This window comes from Gorilla gorilla, chromosome 5, assembly GCF_029281585.2.
Source record: "Gorilla gorilla gorilla isolate KB3781 chromosome 5, NHGRI_mGorGor1-v2.1_pri, whole genome shotgun sequence".
In the NCBI taxonomy this organism is placed as follows: Eukaryota; Metazoa; Chordata; class Mammalia; order Primates; family Hominidae; genus Gorilla; species Gorilla gorilla.
In genome coordinates, this window is record NC_073229.2 from 85,525,021 (window position 1) to 85,538,750 (window position 13,730).

Consider the following 13,730-nt stretch of genomic DNA (forward strand, 5'->3'; position numbering starts at 1 on the left):
AGTAGGAAGAAAGAGATGCATACCTTTGCTTAGTTTTAAATTTTGTAATGGAGATACTGTTAGAATTTTGACAGGACTGATGTAAACATCTATACTGAAGATTTGAATATTTATTATATTCAATCTACCCTCTCTATTAAGATTTTTCTCCATTTATTAAAGTCTTTATAGCAATATTGTAGTTTTCTTCAGACAGGTTTTGCATTATACTTGTGGAGGTTATTCCTAGGACTGTTATGCTTTTATTCTATAGTTTAATGAATTATCTTTTCCATAACATCCTTTATTTTATTACTGATAATATATAAAATAATTCCTTTATTGGTATATCTCCATTAGTTTAATTTTTAATTTTTAAAAAATTTTAACTTCTCTTAACTTTCCAATTTGTATATCTTTTTTTAGTTTTTAGTTTTTAATTGCTGTGGATACATAATAGGTATATATATTTATGGGGTACATGTGATGTTTTTATACAAGTATACAATGTGTAATGATGAAATCAGAGTAACTAGAGTATCTATCACTTTCAGCACTTATCATTTTTTTGTGTTAGGAATATTCCAATTCCACTCTTTTAGTTATTTTAAAATACACAATAAATTATTGTTAACTATAGTCATCCTATTGTACACCAAATACTAGATCATACTCATTTTAACTGCATTTTTGTTCCCATTAAGCATTCCTATTTTTCCCGGCCCACCCCGACCAACCCTTCCCAACTGGGAAAACACTCCAGGACATTGGTCTGGGCAAAGACCTGAAAAGCACAGACAACCAAAGCAATGATGGACAAATGAGATAACACCAAGCTAAAAAGCTTCTGCATATCAAAGGAAACAATCACAAAGTGAGACTGAGAATGTTAGGTTGATTTTTTAATACTGTTAGAGTTTTGGTTGATATATTTAATCTAAGATATAGACACGTAAATAAAAACTTTATTTTGTATTTATTTTATGATTAACATCTTATTTATGTTTTTGTCTTATTTTATTGTCCAGAACTTGCACATAAATGGTAAATAGTAATGAAAAGTTTTCTCCTTATGTCTCAATAGCACTTATTTCATGTCTTATCAACATATAATCAATGACCATGATGTTCTCTTCTCTGTTAACTTAAAATGAGATCTTAATCATTTATTATTATTCAAGTACTGTTTTTCTAGGACATTTAACTCAAAGGAGTTTTCATGGTATGACCTACATCGTTTTGGCATATATTGAGATGTTGCTATCTGTTATACTTTTCTTATTGTGCCTACTAATGGGATATATACCTAATATTAGGTTATTTTGTTTTTTTTTTTTCTTTTTCTGGAGTGTAGTTGCATCTTGGCTAACCACAACCTCCACTTCCCAGGGTCAAGGGCTCCTCCCACCTCTTCCTCCCGAGTAGCTGGGACTACAGGTGTGCACCACATGCATGGCTAATTTTTGTATATTTTGTAGAGAAGGTTTTTTGCCATGTTGCCTAGGCTTGTCTCAACCTCTGAGCTCAAGCAATTTGCTCGCCCTGGACTCCAAAAGTGCTGGGATTACAGGCATGAGCCACTGTGCCAGGCTACTGTATTCTTGATTACTTGTATAAGTCCCATTTAGATGAGATAAAATTGTAAACGTAATTATGATCTAAGTTTCCTAACAATGTGCCCATGGCATGTGCATTTATTTCAGAAGTGATTTTGTCATATAACACTTCTTCCTTTATAATATAAGCAATTTTAGTGCTTTCTACCACCCTATCCTAACACAAACACAGAGGAGACTAATTTCATTTGCTAGTTTTGGTAAACATTATCTGAGTTTTAGAATTCTAAATATTATTCAATATTTTTATATTATATATATTTAATTTCAGATTATTTTTTGTAATTTGCAAAAAATACAAATTGCATAATTTGTATTTTTATAATTATATATGTACTGTATTTTATGTTAAAATGGTTCATTATTAGCACTACTCCTTTAAAAATCACAAGTTCTTCATTCTTAGTTGATGGCACACATTCCCTACGTTATATGAGTAGTATGCTTTTTAAGACTCTATTTCTATATCATCAATACCTAAGTGAAAATTTGACAGATATTTTTTAAACATTCCCTCCCACTCAACCCCCTGGTGAGCTTCCTTTTTGCTTTGCTGGCTTTTCTTTGGCTGTTTAATGTTGGAGAGAAACATCTTAAGGCATATACTATTTTTGTTATCTTAAAGGTAAGCTCTTTTAGTTTCGTTTTCTTTTATTTTGTTTCCTGCTTGAGTTCTTACAGCCATCTAAAACATATTTTTCAATAGGAACAATTTTTCCAAGACTTACCCAGTATGTCTCTCTTTTCATTAACTTTGCAAGAATCTGGTGAATTCTTTTGTTATGTTTACACAAGCCTTCATTTCGACACCAGAAAGTTTTCTTTTTAATGTCTTTATTCTTCAGGAAAAAGGGAGCGACATTATTACACTGGTGCTAAAAGCATGATTTTTGGAGTCAGACTATTTTGTTTAAATTCTAGCTTAATTATTTATAATTCTGCAGGCTATGGAAGCTTTCATAACCTCTCCTTGCCTCAGTTTTCTGTGTGTAAGGTGATGATAGTAAATGCTAGTGCAAACGACATAAGATTGTTACAAGGATAAAAAAGTAATCTGTATTATTAAAAAAGAATCTGGCACAGGATAATTGCTCAATAAATCTTAACTGTTATAATCTCCTCACTGTCATCTCTCTTTTTTCTTTTTCCTCTTTATTCTGGGGACATTTCTGAAAGTTTTTCTCTTCTGATTTGATTTTCTCAAGTCACTAGCTTTCTTCGTAAATCCAATGTGTATTTTACTCAAACTTCTGCGATATTAGTTTTATTGAAATCTTTTCTTATCTTACCTAGATCCCTTTTCATCTAAGCTTGTTGGTTTTATATCTCATCTTCTTATTCTTTTAAGCCAGACTGTTCTTTCCTTATGACAGCATTGTCCTATTTAATAACTTTTTGAATTCGATTTAATATGGCATTTTCCCATGGATCTACAGTAAACTATATTTTAGAGGTGCTCTTTCTCTTTCAAGATGATGTGTTTTCTCTTCTGCCTTAGTATTGTTTCATGAAAGCCATATTATCACTGTTGTTTTTAATTTATCAATATTCATTTCCCAATAAAGGAAGTCATGGCTATAATAAGTATTCCTAACCAACAGGATATGGCGATTTCTCTTGGCTCTGACGATTGGCTGAAATCCATATGGATGTATAGGTTTGTAAAACAGACCCTTATTAAATGTAGATCCAGAAGGTAGTGTGATACCTAAAGTTATCGACCCAAAAATTAGGATCTAAAAACTGTTCTGTTTTTGTGGCTCCATGAAAAACAAAGCAACATCTTCTCTCAGTAAAAGAACAAGATAAAGCCTGCAACTTCAAATATGCAAAGTTATGCAATAATCTTTCTGTCTTTGCCGTTAGCAAGTGCTTTAATATGTAGGACTATATTTACAAAGGCAGATTTTATCCTTATATTCCACACCCATGTATTTACATGTTGCATAGCTAAAGCTTAATCTTCTCTATTGGTATAGATATTTTAGATGGAATATTCAATACTCTAGTGAGATAAAAGAAAAACAACAACAATAAAACAATGAATGCCTGTATGGTAATGGGAAGGCTGCTTAGTTTTCAGGTTCAAATAGAAACTTAGGACCATGTACTAGCTAATAGTGATTTATTAGTTAGCTAATGCCATGTCAAACCCCTCCAAAACACCACACTTTTACTTAACTCACAATTCTGCAGGTTGCTAATCTGAACTAGGCTTAGGTGGGCAGTGCTTCTTTGTTCACCTAGGCTTAATCAGGTTTCCTCTGACAACTGCTGCTTCTGTTGGGATCCAAATGATCTAACTTGGTCTCAGTTAGGACTACTGATTTCTGTTCCACAAGTTCTCTCTGTCCTGCAGGCTAGCCAGTGCTTGTTTACAGAATAGTCACAGGGGATTCAGGAGAGCAGTAGAAGTGTGTAATACCTCTTGAGATTCGAGCTTGGAAGTGGCACCATGTCATTTCTGCTGAATAATGGCAAAAGTAAATCACAAAGCCCCAGAGTCAAGGTGTGAGATAATAGACTTCACTTCTTAATGAAAAGAGTGACTGGCCGGGCGTGGTGGCTCACGCCTGTAATCCCAGCACTTTGGGAGGCTGAAGCAGGTGTATCACTTGAGTTTAGGAGTTTGAGACCAGCCTGGACAACAAGGTGAAACCCCATCTCTACTAAACATACAAAAATTTGCCGGGTGTGGGTTCCTCTATTCTCTTCTATTCAAGAGGCTGAGGCAGAAGAATCTCTTGAACCCTGGAAGCTGAGGTTGCAATGAGCCAAGATCGTGCCACTGTACTACAGCCTGGGTGAAAGAGTGAGACTGTCTCAAAAAACAAAAAAGAAAATAGCTGCTAAGTCACATTGTCAACGGCATGGATATAGGAAGAGGTTATGAATTGAAGATATTTTACACCCAATCTGTCAGTGGAGAAGCCATAAAATGTTTTCTAACATTTTATTGGAGCAAAACAAAATTATCTATTTTTCTCATTCAGTTTTGTCATTCTGAGAGTTATGTTTACCCCCAAAATTTAAGGCACAGATTATTGATGTTACTTTTTCTTATTTTTTATTACCTCAGAAAATGTAAATCGTTTATGTCAAAGATTGATAACAGTATGCAATTTAAAGTCACAAAAAATGCCAATATGCATTTTGTAGAAGAATTATTTCTTTCCATTGTATTGATAGTTTGCTGTAAAAGTTACAGTTTTTGACAATAAATTGAAAGCTTGAAAGAAAAGACTAATAATATGTTGACACAACTGCTAGGTATAGGCTGCTCCAACATTGGATCTGTAGGAATTGATCACAATAAACCCTGATTGGTGAAAGCTGTATGAAATGTCTTAGCCTGATGCTAAATTATCTTGACTTTGAATGAAGTTTCTTGAACTCCTCCTGGTCCTGAACTGGAAATTTTCATGATGTCTAATGTCTAGAGAAGAATTGCTAGAATATGCTGTGGACTCATTGTCTTTTAACAAACCAGTTTTGAACAGGTGGTGATCAGAAACTGAGAATAGAAAAGTAAAATTGACCAAAGAATATATCTCAGAAACTCAAAGTAGAAAGGACAAGTATGTTGACCTTAGTCACATCTGAGTACTTCTCATTACCAATTGTGACTTTTGGCAAGTTAATTGACAACCAATTCCAGATTTGAAAATGCTGTCCTGAGTATTAATGGGATTTTTATATCAGGTGCTTAGTACAATGTCTGGATCATAGTATGTATTTTTCAAAAAATAACTCTTCTTATTTAGAGCATTGCCTTGATTAGGACTTCCTGGAGTTAGCACAGTGAATTATAAAATTATGACCATATCTTTGCTCTAGGTTTTTCGCCTCCACATTCCGTGTTAGTTGTTTTAATCATTCAGTCAAACAGTTAAGATTGGCAATACTTTTCAGATTCAGGTACTCATAGAAGTTTTTTCAAATAAAAATTGACATGAAAATTTACATTTTCACAAGAACTGAAAATGTCTAATTTTTTAAGTGTTTATATATTAAGAAGAGAATCAAGAGGGAGTTGCTATTACAAAGAGTTAATACAACTCTAAGACAATCAGCTTGCATTACGTATTGCAGTTTCTAATTTTACTTCACAAAATTATAAGTGTACAACACCCAGACACTAAATACTCAATTAATTTATTAGTGATTGGGTGTTTTAATTAAGATGATTAAGTTTTAGTTTGGTATTAATACATGGGTAATACCTAAGCAATAATGATTAAAGTTTGAGTGAGAGGTTAGTGAAATTCCTGTGGGAAAGCAAAACAATAGAGTGCTTAGCTTAAAAAAAATCTCCAAAACTAAAAAAACCTAAGTGAGTAATGTTTACCAGTCAGCAAAAGTGTAACAAAAATTATATTCCTCAGGGTGAAACTGTCTTCATTTCAGTGAGTTTACAGTTCCATTATTACAAACCACTTTTAAAATGAGTGTTATTGAACTGATGCTGATTTAAGACCTTATATACCAATTTTGGTTTAACAACAACAACAAAAAAGACAAGTCAGTTAAGGACAAAATTTGAGGCAATGTCACAGTGACACTTCACTTTCATGGAGGTTAGATTTATGGCAACCTCACTCATCCAGAACACAGCTCTAATGAAGGCTTGGTGAAGCAAGCCTCTGTATGGCCACGTGTCTCTGAGGAGTCACCAGCATTACTCTCTAGGGGACATGGGCTAACCCTAAGTTCTTAACCAGGCACTGGGGTGTTTGGTAAGACTCCACCAAATTAGACACAGTGCAATAGGCTGACAGTAGCAAAAGAAGTTAAAAGGGTTAGAAACATAAAGCCACTGCAAATAGTGAGCAGTAAAGCTATCATAAAAATACCTGATGTTTCGAAGAAAGCACTTGCTTATGGGCTATGTATTCTATTTAAAAAAGCAAGAAAATATGAAAACAGTCACATTGTGCATGCTTTAAATATTCAACTTTCAAAATAATGATTTAGAATATACTTTTGGGGTAACTGAAAAAATGTTGTTTTACATATGTAGGACTTTTAATTTTTGAAGAATCTAAAGATATTTAGTCAAGCAAACTTTTTGTATGCTTCCATGAAATTTATTTATCCTAACTTTTTTGGAGGGGAAATGTTGCATGAAATTAACACCACAACCCAATGCTCAAAGAGATCTGAGAGGCTCTAATGGGACTGCTATTCAGTGGAGCCAGTGTCATAAAGAAAAGTAGTTAAAGACTTCTTCCTCAAACACCAAGTCCTGACATGGGCTCTGTGCCTCTTCTATTTGCTCTGCCATCTCTTTCCCTTCTTACTAACTCTCCCACCCATACTTCACCTCTCTTCCTAGCCATGTGTTCTGTCGGCTGTGGGCAATTTCTTTTCCATTATCCATGATAGTTCCCTATAATGAAGCTTCATTCTTCCTGCTAGCATCCCCACTAAATGCACCCTAACAGCAAAATGAATTCCACTGGCATTAAAGACCTAAATATAAGAAATACAATAAAATCATAATGGCATAGAAAGACTATATAGACATTAAAAATCTTGAAATAGAAGAAAACTTGAAACTAGTAACAAAATCAGAAGCTAAAGAACTAATAAATTTGACTAAATAAAAACTTTAATTTCTGTTTTGAACATTTATGACAGAGGGAATCAATATAAATTAACCAAAAAGCCAATGAAAAAATAACCAAAGGTCAGAACACAGAAAAGGAATATGGATATGTTACAAACAAAAGATTGCTCATTCCTACTCAAAATTTAAATATTTTCATGTTTTACATATCTGGCAAAATTTAAACAAATGATTATGGTGAGATTTTAGGTTTTTGCTCTCTTACGTTGTAGATGGTGATAGGAATTGAACTGACACCCTTTTTTTGAAATTTGGTTAATTGCCAATATTGATTTTGTGTTTAAAAGCATATATCTTTCCACTTTTGAAAGTTTATCCTGCAGATACACTTGCATATATATTCAAATATATAGTGGGTGATATTTTAATCACAGCATTTTTTTTCCTAGCACACAACTGCAACCAACAAATCCATCATCATAGGAATGTAAACAAATTATGTCACATCCATAAAATTAAATATTATGTAGCTGTTAAAAAGAGGGAAGTAGATTTATGTGTACTGATATGAAAAGTCTCCAGTAATTATTGTTAAAAAAGAACATCAAAGAACACACTGTTCATGGCATCTTCTGATTTAGGAAAACAAGAGGCTATATATATAAATAAGTGTATATATGAATAGACAACATTAGGAAGGGTATATAAGAAATAATTTTGGGGAACAGAGAGTTCTGAGGTGGGAGAGAGAATCACTTCTAATGTGTAGTCTTTTGGATAATTAAAATGATTTACATATATGATTTACATAATAATGAAAGAACAATATAAAGACTATCCTGATTGCTATGTAGACAACACATTTGAGGAGGTGTAATAGAAGGGAGACAAGTTGGGGGGCCATTGCAGTACCCCAAGTACTGATGATGTTATAGCAGCTAGGGAGATAATGGAAGTGAAGAAGATGAATATGTTGGAAGTATATATTAATGTTACAATAGATAGCACTTGCTGATAGATAGAATTTTGGTGACTAGGATGCAAGGAATTAAGAAATGTTTGGGGATTCTGACCTGAGCAATTGAATACATAATGGTGCTATTTACAAAAATGAGATGAGTATGGGAGGGGGCAGTGTTATAGGAGAAGCTTAGACAATCCCACCTGAGGAGGTTGTATTTGGAGATTTGCCATGGTTTAGCTCTTCTTTCTCTTGGGAAGAGAGAATTGATAAATGCTGTTCATTGCCCTAGCAGGGGATACCGCAGGCATTGACAACACTTTGCAAAAGATAATTTATATCTGAATTAACAAAACAAGAAAATGAGAGCATTCTACAATACTAATATATCTTCCACTGGCTGAAAAAATGTATGCTTCCTCCTGTGTGATGTTTCTATTAGAGAATCAGTAATTTTTCTCAGTGCTTTCAAAGAGAGCATCATTGTCTACCAACTAGGCTATGACAGGGCAATGGCATCAGGGTCAGGAATAGTTTCTCTTTGAAGCAGGTAACGCTTATTACAGAGCTTGGCCAAGGAAACCACACTATACTTTGCCCATCTAAGATGGAATAGATTAATCTTATAAGGGACAATTAAAATAAAACAAAATACCATAAGAATTTGGGGCTGAAAAATCAGTGCGACTAACATATAATCATTTCATAGAATGAAATAAAAATGGAAAATAAAAAGAATTTGTTAAAAAATCCTGGAGTGATTAATGCTACACCACTTCATTGCTTTAAAGTAATCAATCTTTTTTTTAATCTCTAGAAGGGAAAAGATAGTTATCCCTCTAGGTAATCTTTGAAAGATACCTAAAACCAACCAACCGACTATTTCACAAACAAACCAAAAAAATAGATTTCAGAAAGTGTTCTAATTGTAATTATATTTCTGTTAATAATAAGCATCCTAGTGAAGGTGTCAGGTTAGTAAATTGATACATTAGATGTATACATATACTTGATATACATATATTGTCAGTCAAATGATTTTTAGGATACCACATTATTTTCCTTAATTTTTGACACTATATTTCTTGCTATTTGAAATTCTGAAATTGCATTGTTTTTAATCTTTAAATTATATGGTTACCTCTAAAAGGTCTCTGTGATATTTTTATATTTTTAATACTGCTAACTCTTTAATACATTCAAAAGTATATATATGCAAGATATGAGCAAGGTATTATCTTTAGGACATATTACAACAAACATATTTTGACTTCGTAGTAAAAAAAGGGACAATTCCTATTTTTTAAAAAGGTCTGTTATAATTCTTTACAAAGGTCCAAAAGAAAATATACTTTACTGAATATCAACATACTTTAAGTAAATTTTTTCTTAGACAATTAATTTAACATTCTATTTATGTAGTTGGTTGGATAATTGGATAATGACTGAAAAACACAAAATGCAGCCTCAGTATTTATCATAATTCTGGCATAGACATATTTTTACAATTTTATTTTCAATTCAACCATTTTTAGAATGAATAATGTTGCTATTTATATGCACTACTCTGTTTTTGGTTCACTGCAGCAAAGTATTTACTTCTCATTTTAGTGTAGTTGTGAATTTTCTTCAAGATGACTTTCACATGTAATACATGGTGTATATACTTATATACTCAACTTTTTCTGAAATACAGTACCAATCAGTACTAGGTAAGAAGATAATGATGAAGATTGCCGGGGGTGGGGGGAATGGGCAATTTCTCCTTCTGCAGACCTAGCAGTTAAAGATTTATTTGGGGTATTGAGAGGTGAAGGAAAGCACCTACGTCTAATCTAACTACACAGTATTAAAAATTAAAAGTGGAGAAATCAACACAATGAAATTCACATAATTGCTGATACTTAATGAAAATGAAAGATTTATATGCACTGATATATAAAGCTAAGATATTGAAAAACCAAGTGACAGATTGATAAGTGAGGGATTATAGAACTTGTAATAGCTGATAAAGAATATATTTGTATAAGCATATGCAACATTTGTTTAACTTTTAAAGCATAATAATAAAACAATGAGTCTAATGACTTAATAAACAGAACATCAGTAGCACTGGTTTAGTCTCTTCAGCCCCAGTCCTCTGCCTCACACTCCTCAACAAAGCATTCCCTATTTTTGAATTTCAATTTGCTTTCCTTTATATCTTTTGTTTTGATCCCCAACTGAAACAGCATAGTTGTTAATTTCATTTGTGTTTATAACTTATAAAAAAAGGTGTATGTACACTGTGTTATTCATTTATGACTTCCTTATTTTCAATTAACAACATTCCTAAGATTTAACCACGTTGATATGTTTATCTCTAGGTCACTCAGTTGAATTATATATATATTATATATATATATAATATTGTGTTAACATACTACTTTTCTTTACCAGTGTGAACAGAAAATAGAGTTGTTTCAGTTTTTAGCAGTTATGAACAATTACTTTATAAACATTCTTCTGCATATTTCCTGGTGGCTAAGTACAAGAGCAAGAAGTAAAATTTCCAGGTATATAAGATACTGTTACTCTTTATTCTTATCAACACTTCTTATTGTTAAGTTTCAAGATTTTTGCCCATCTAGTATTTAACAGGCTTTATTGTGGCTTCAGTTTGTGTTTTTCATACACAGCCAATTTTTCTATTGAGTTGTCCTACACATTTGTATCTGATTTTTGTATTATCTGGGAAATAATCATTTGTCATTTTTGTATGTTACAAATATGTCCTACCAATTGTGGCTTGTTTTTCAATATGCTTTAAAAGGTTTTTTTGGGAAACAGACATTCTCATTTGTAGCATAATTAAATTTACTGATTTTAAAAATTTATGTTAAAGATTTAGGGTTTCTTTTATTATGAAGTTATAGAGAGAGCCTCTTATATGTTCTTTGGAAAATTTAAATGTTTCCTTTTCTTTTTGTGAAGTCAGAGAAAGAGTGTCATTTGTATTCTCTAAACTTTAAAACTTTACCTTTTTAAATTGCTAACTTAATTCAATTGAAATTGATTTTTGTTTGGTGGGATCAAATTTTGTATTTTGTGGGTTTTTTTGCATTAAACTAAACACTTTATCCGCCTCATTTTGTAAATCACGTCCATCTGTTGTTCCATTGTTCTATGTTTCTATTCCTGTGCTGATACTAAATATTCCCTATTCTTATTTTATTTTATTTATTTATTTTTTTGAGACAGAGTCTCACTGCAACTCCCACGGTGGAGTGCAATGGCGTGATCTCAGCTCACTGCAACCTCTGTGTCCCGGGTTCAAGTGATTCGCCTGCCTCAGCCTCCCGAGTAGCTGGGATTACAGGCATGCGCCATCATGCCTGGATAATAGGCCCTCATACCTGGCCTATATATTCCCTATTACTTTAAGTTTTGTAATATATTTTATTATCTAGGAAGGCAATTCACTCTACTAGTTTTGTTTTGCTTTGTTTTGTTTTTTCTTCTCCAAAAGATATAGAAACCCATAGGGATTTTGAGCCTATGTGTGTCTTTGCACATGAGATGGGTCTCCTGAATACAGCATACCAATGGGTCTTGACTCTACACAATTTGCCAGTCTGTGTCTTTTAATTGAGGCATTTAGCCTGTTACATTTAAGGTTATTTTGTTATGTGTGAATTTGGTCCTGTCATTATGATGCTAGCTGGTTATTTTGCCTGTTAGTTGATGTAGTTTCTTCATAGTGTTGATGGTCTTTACAATTTGGTATGTTTTTGCAGTGGCTGGTACTAGTTTTTCCTTTCCAAATTTAGTGCTTCCTTCAGGAGCTCTTGTAAGTCAGCCTGGTGGTGACAAAATCTCTCAGCATTTGCTTTTCTGTAATGGATTTTATTTCTCCTTCACTTATGAAGCTTAGTTTGGCTGGATATGTAATTCTGGGTTGAAAATTCTTTTCTTTAAGAATGTCAAATATTGGCCCCCACTCTCTTCTGACTTGTAGGGTTTCTGCAGAGAGATCCACTGTTAGTCTGATGCACTTCCTTTAGGGATTTTGACTGGAATTGTATTAAATATATATGTAATCATACGTGTATTAATATTATGTACAAGTAAAGTAGGGTAGAATAAACATCTTAATAGTATAAACCTCCTTATTCAAGATATCAATTTAAGTCTTTTAAATATATTCCAATAAGGTTTTATAATCTTACACATGTTGTATTTTTATACTCATTTATAGGTATCTTGCATATTTATAAATTATATTTTCTAAAACTTTGGTATTAATATGTAGAAATGCAATTTGTTTTCACATATTGATTTTCACCAGACTAAAATATCTTATTCATTCCCTTAATGTTTTTGTATTTTCTTTTCGGTTTTCTATGAGGGTAATCTATGAATTTTGTTTTTCTTCTAAGCAAATCTACAAAACTTCCATAATTTATTTTATCTTACTGCACTAACTAGAAAGTTCATTACCATGATGAATGGAAGTGGTAAAAAGCTTAACATTTCTCGGTTGCTTACTATGTGTCTCTTTATTCTGCTTTTTGCACATCAGGTCCCTTCTGCTCCTAGTTTGCTAAATCTTTGTATCATTATTAGATGTTAAATTTTATTGAATGTCTTTAGTATTTATTGAGACGGTCACACATGTTAAGTTTTAATTTAAGTTTAATTTCTATTTTCTGATTGAATTCTTTATTTTGCATAAAGTCCATTTTTCCTTTAACTTCATTGTTGGTTAAAGTAATCATCTGCAATCTAATCTTTCTTGGGATAAATCTGTCCTCAGTGTTTTTTTCCCCACCTTTTTTTCTAAAATTCTTTTTAATTAACTATATAGTCTCTATGTTTTTCCCTTTATGGAGTTTTTGTATAGGCTCATGTATTTTTTTAATTCATCAATTTTGTAAGCTCATAATTCTTTTGAGGACTACTATCCTAAGTTAAGTGGACATACTTTCCTTACAGCTCCTTCTTCCTCTTGTTCATGGGCACCTTTCATTTCTTTCCTTAAATACTGAAAGTCTCACAGATACTAGATTATATTTCAGTGCATTACCAGTCCTCTTAATCTGGCTGGGTAGGCTGAGCTGTGGTCATGGTTATTTGCAGCTTGGAAACCCTACTTGCATGCTTTCTATTTTTGTGCAGTTTGAGAAGTCCCTTTTCCTCATGGCAAAGTGACTTTATTTTCTTCCTTCCAACTACAACCATGTTTGCATGTTAAGTTATTAAACCTTCAAGTCTTTCTGGCTTTTTGGTTAAGTGTATTTCCTTGTATGTAGACACTTGTTGCCATTTGGTTGGATTTCAGGTACTGGCTGCCTCCAGACTCCTTTCTGTTCTCACAACTAACTCTTGCTCCCAGACTCATCCCTCCGGATCACGTTTCTGCTTATGACCCAGTGATTTAGAGTAAATGTGCATCAGGAAATTGTTTCCCAGATCTCAGCGTATAACCTTTAAATGACGGTCCACAGGTATTCACTTTCAGGTCTATACGCTATGGCCCTGCTTACTTAATCTGCTCTACTCCCTCCATTCATTTATTCATTCATTCATAGACAGGGTTTCACTCCCCTTGACCTGCCTGAGTGCA

At 32.9% G+C, this 13,730-nt stretch overlaps 1 protein-coding gene across 1 annotated transcript in view; it reads right to left on the reverse strand.

Moving 5' to 3' along the window:
* The window catches only part of LOC129534464 (protein eyes shut homolog), a 512,806-nt gene that overhangs the window by 332,496 nt on the left and 166,580 nt on the right, over nt 1–13,730 (reverse strand). The gene's annotated exons all lie outside the window — the stretch shown is intronic.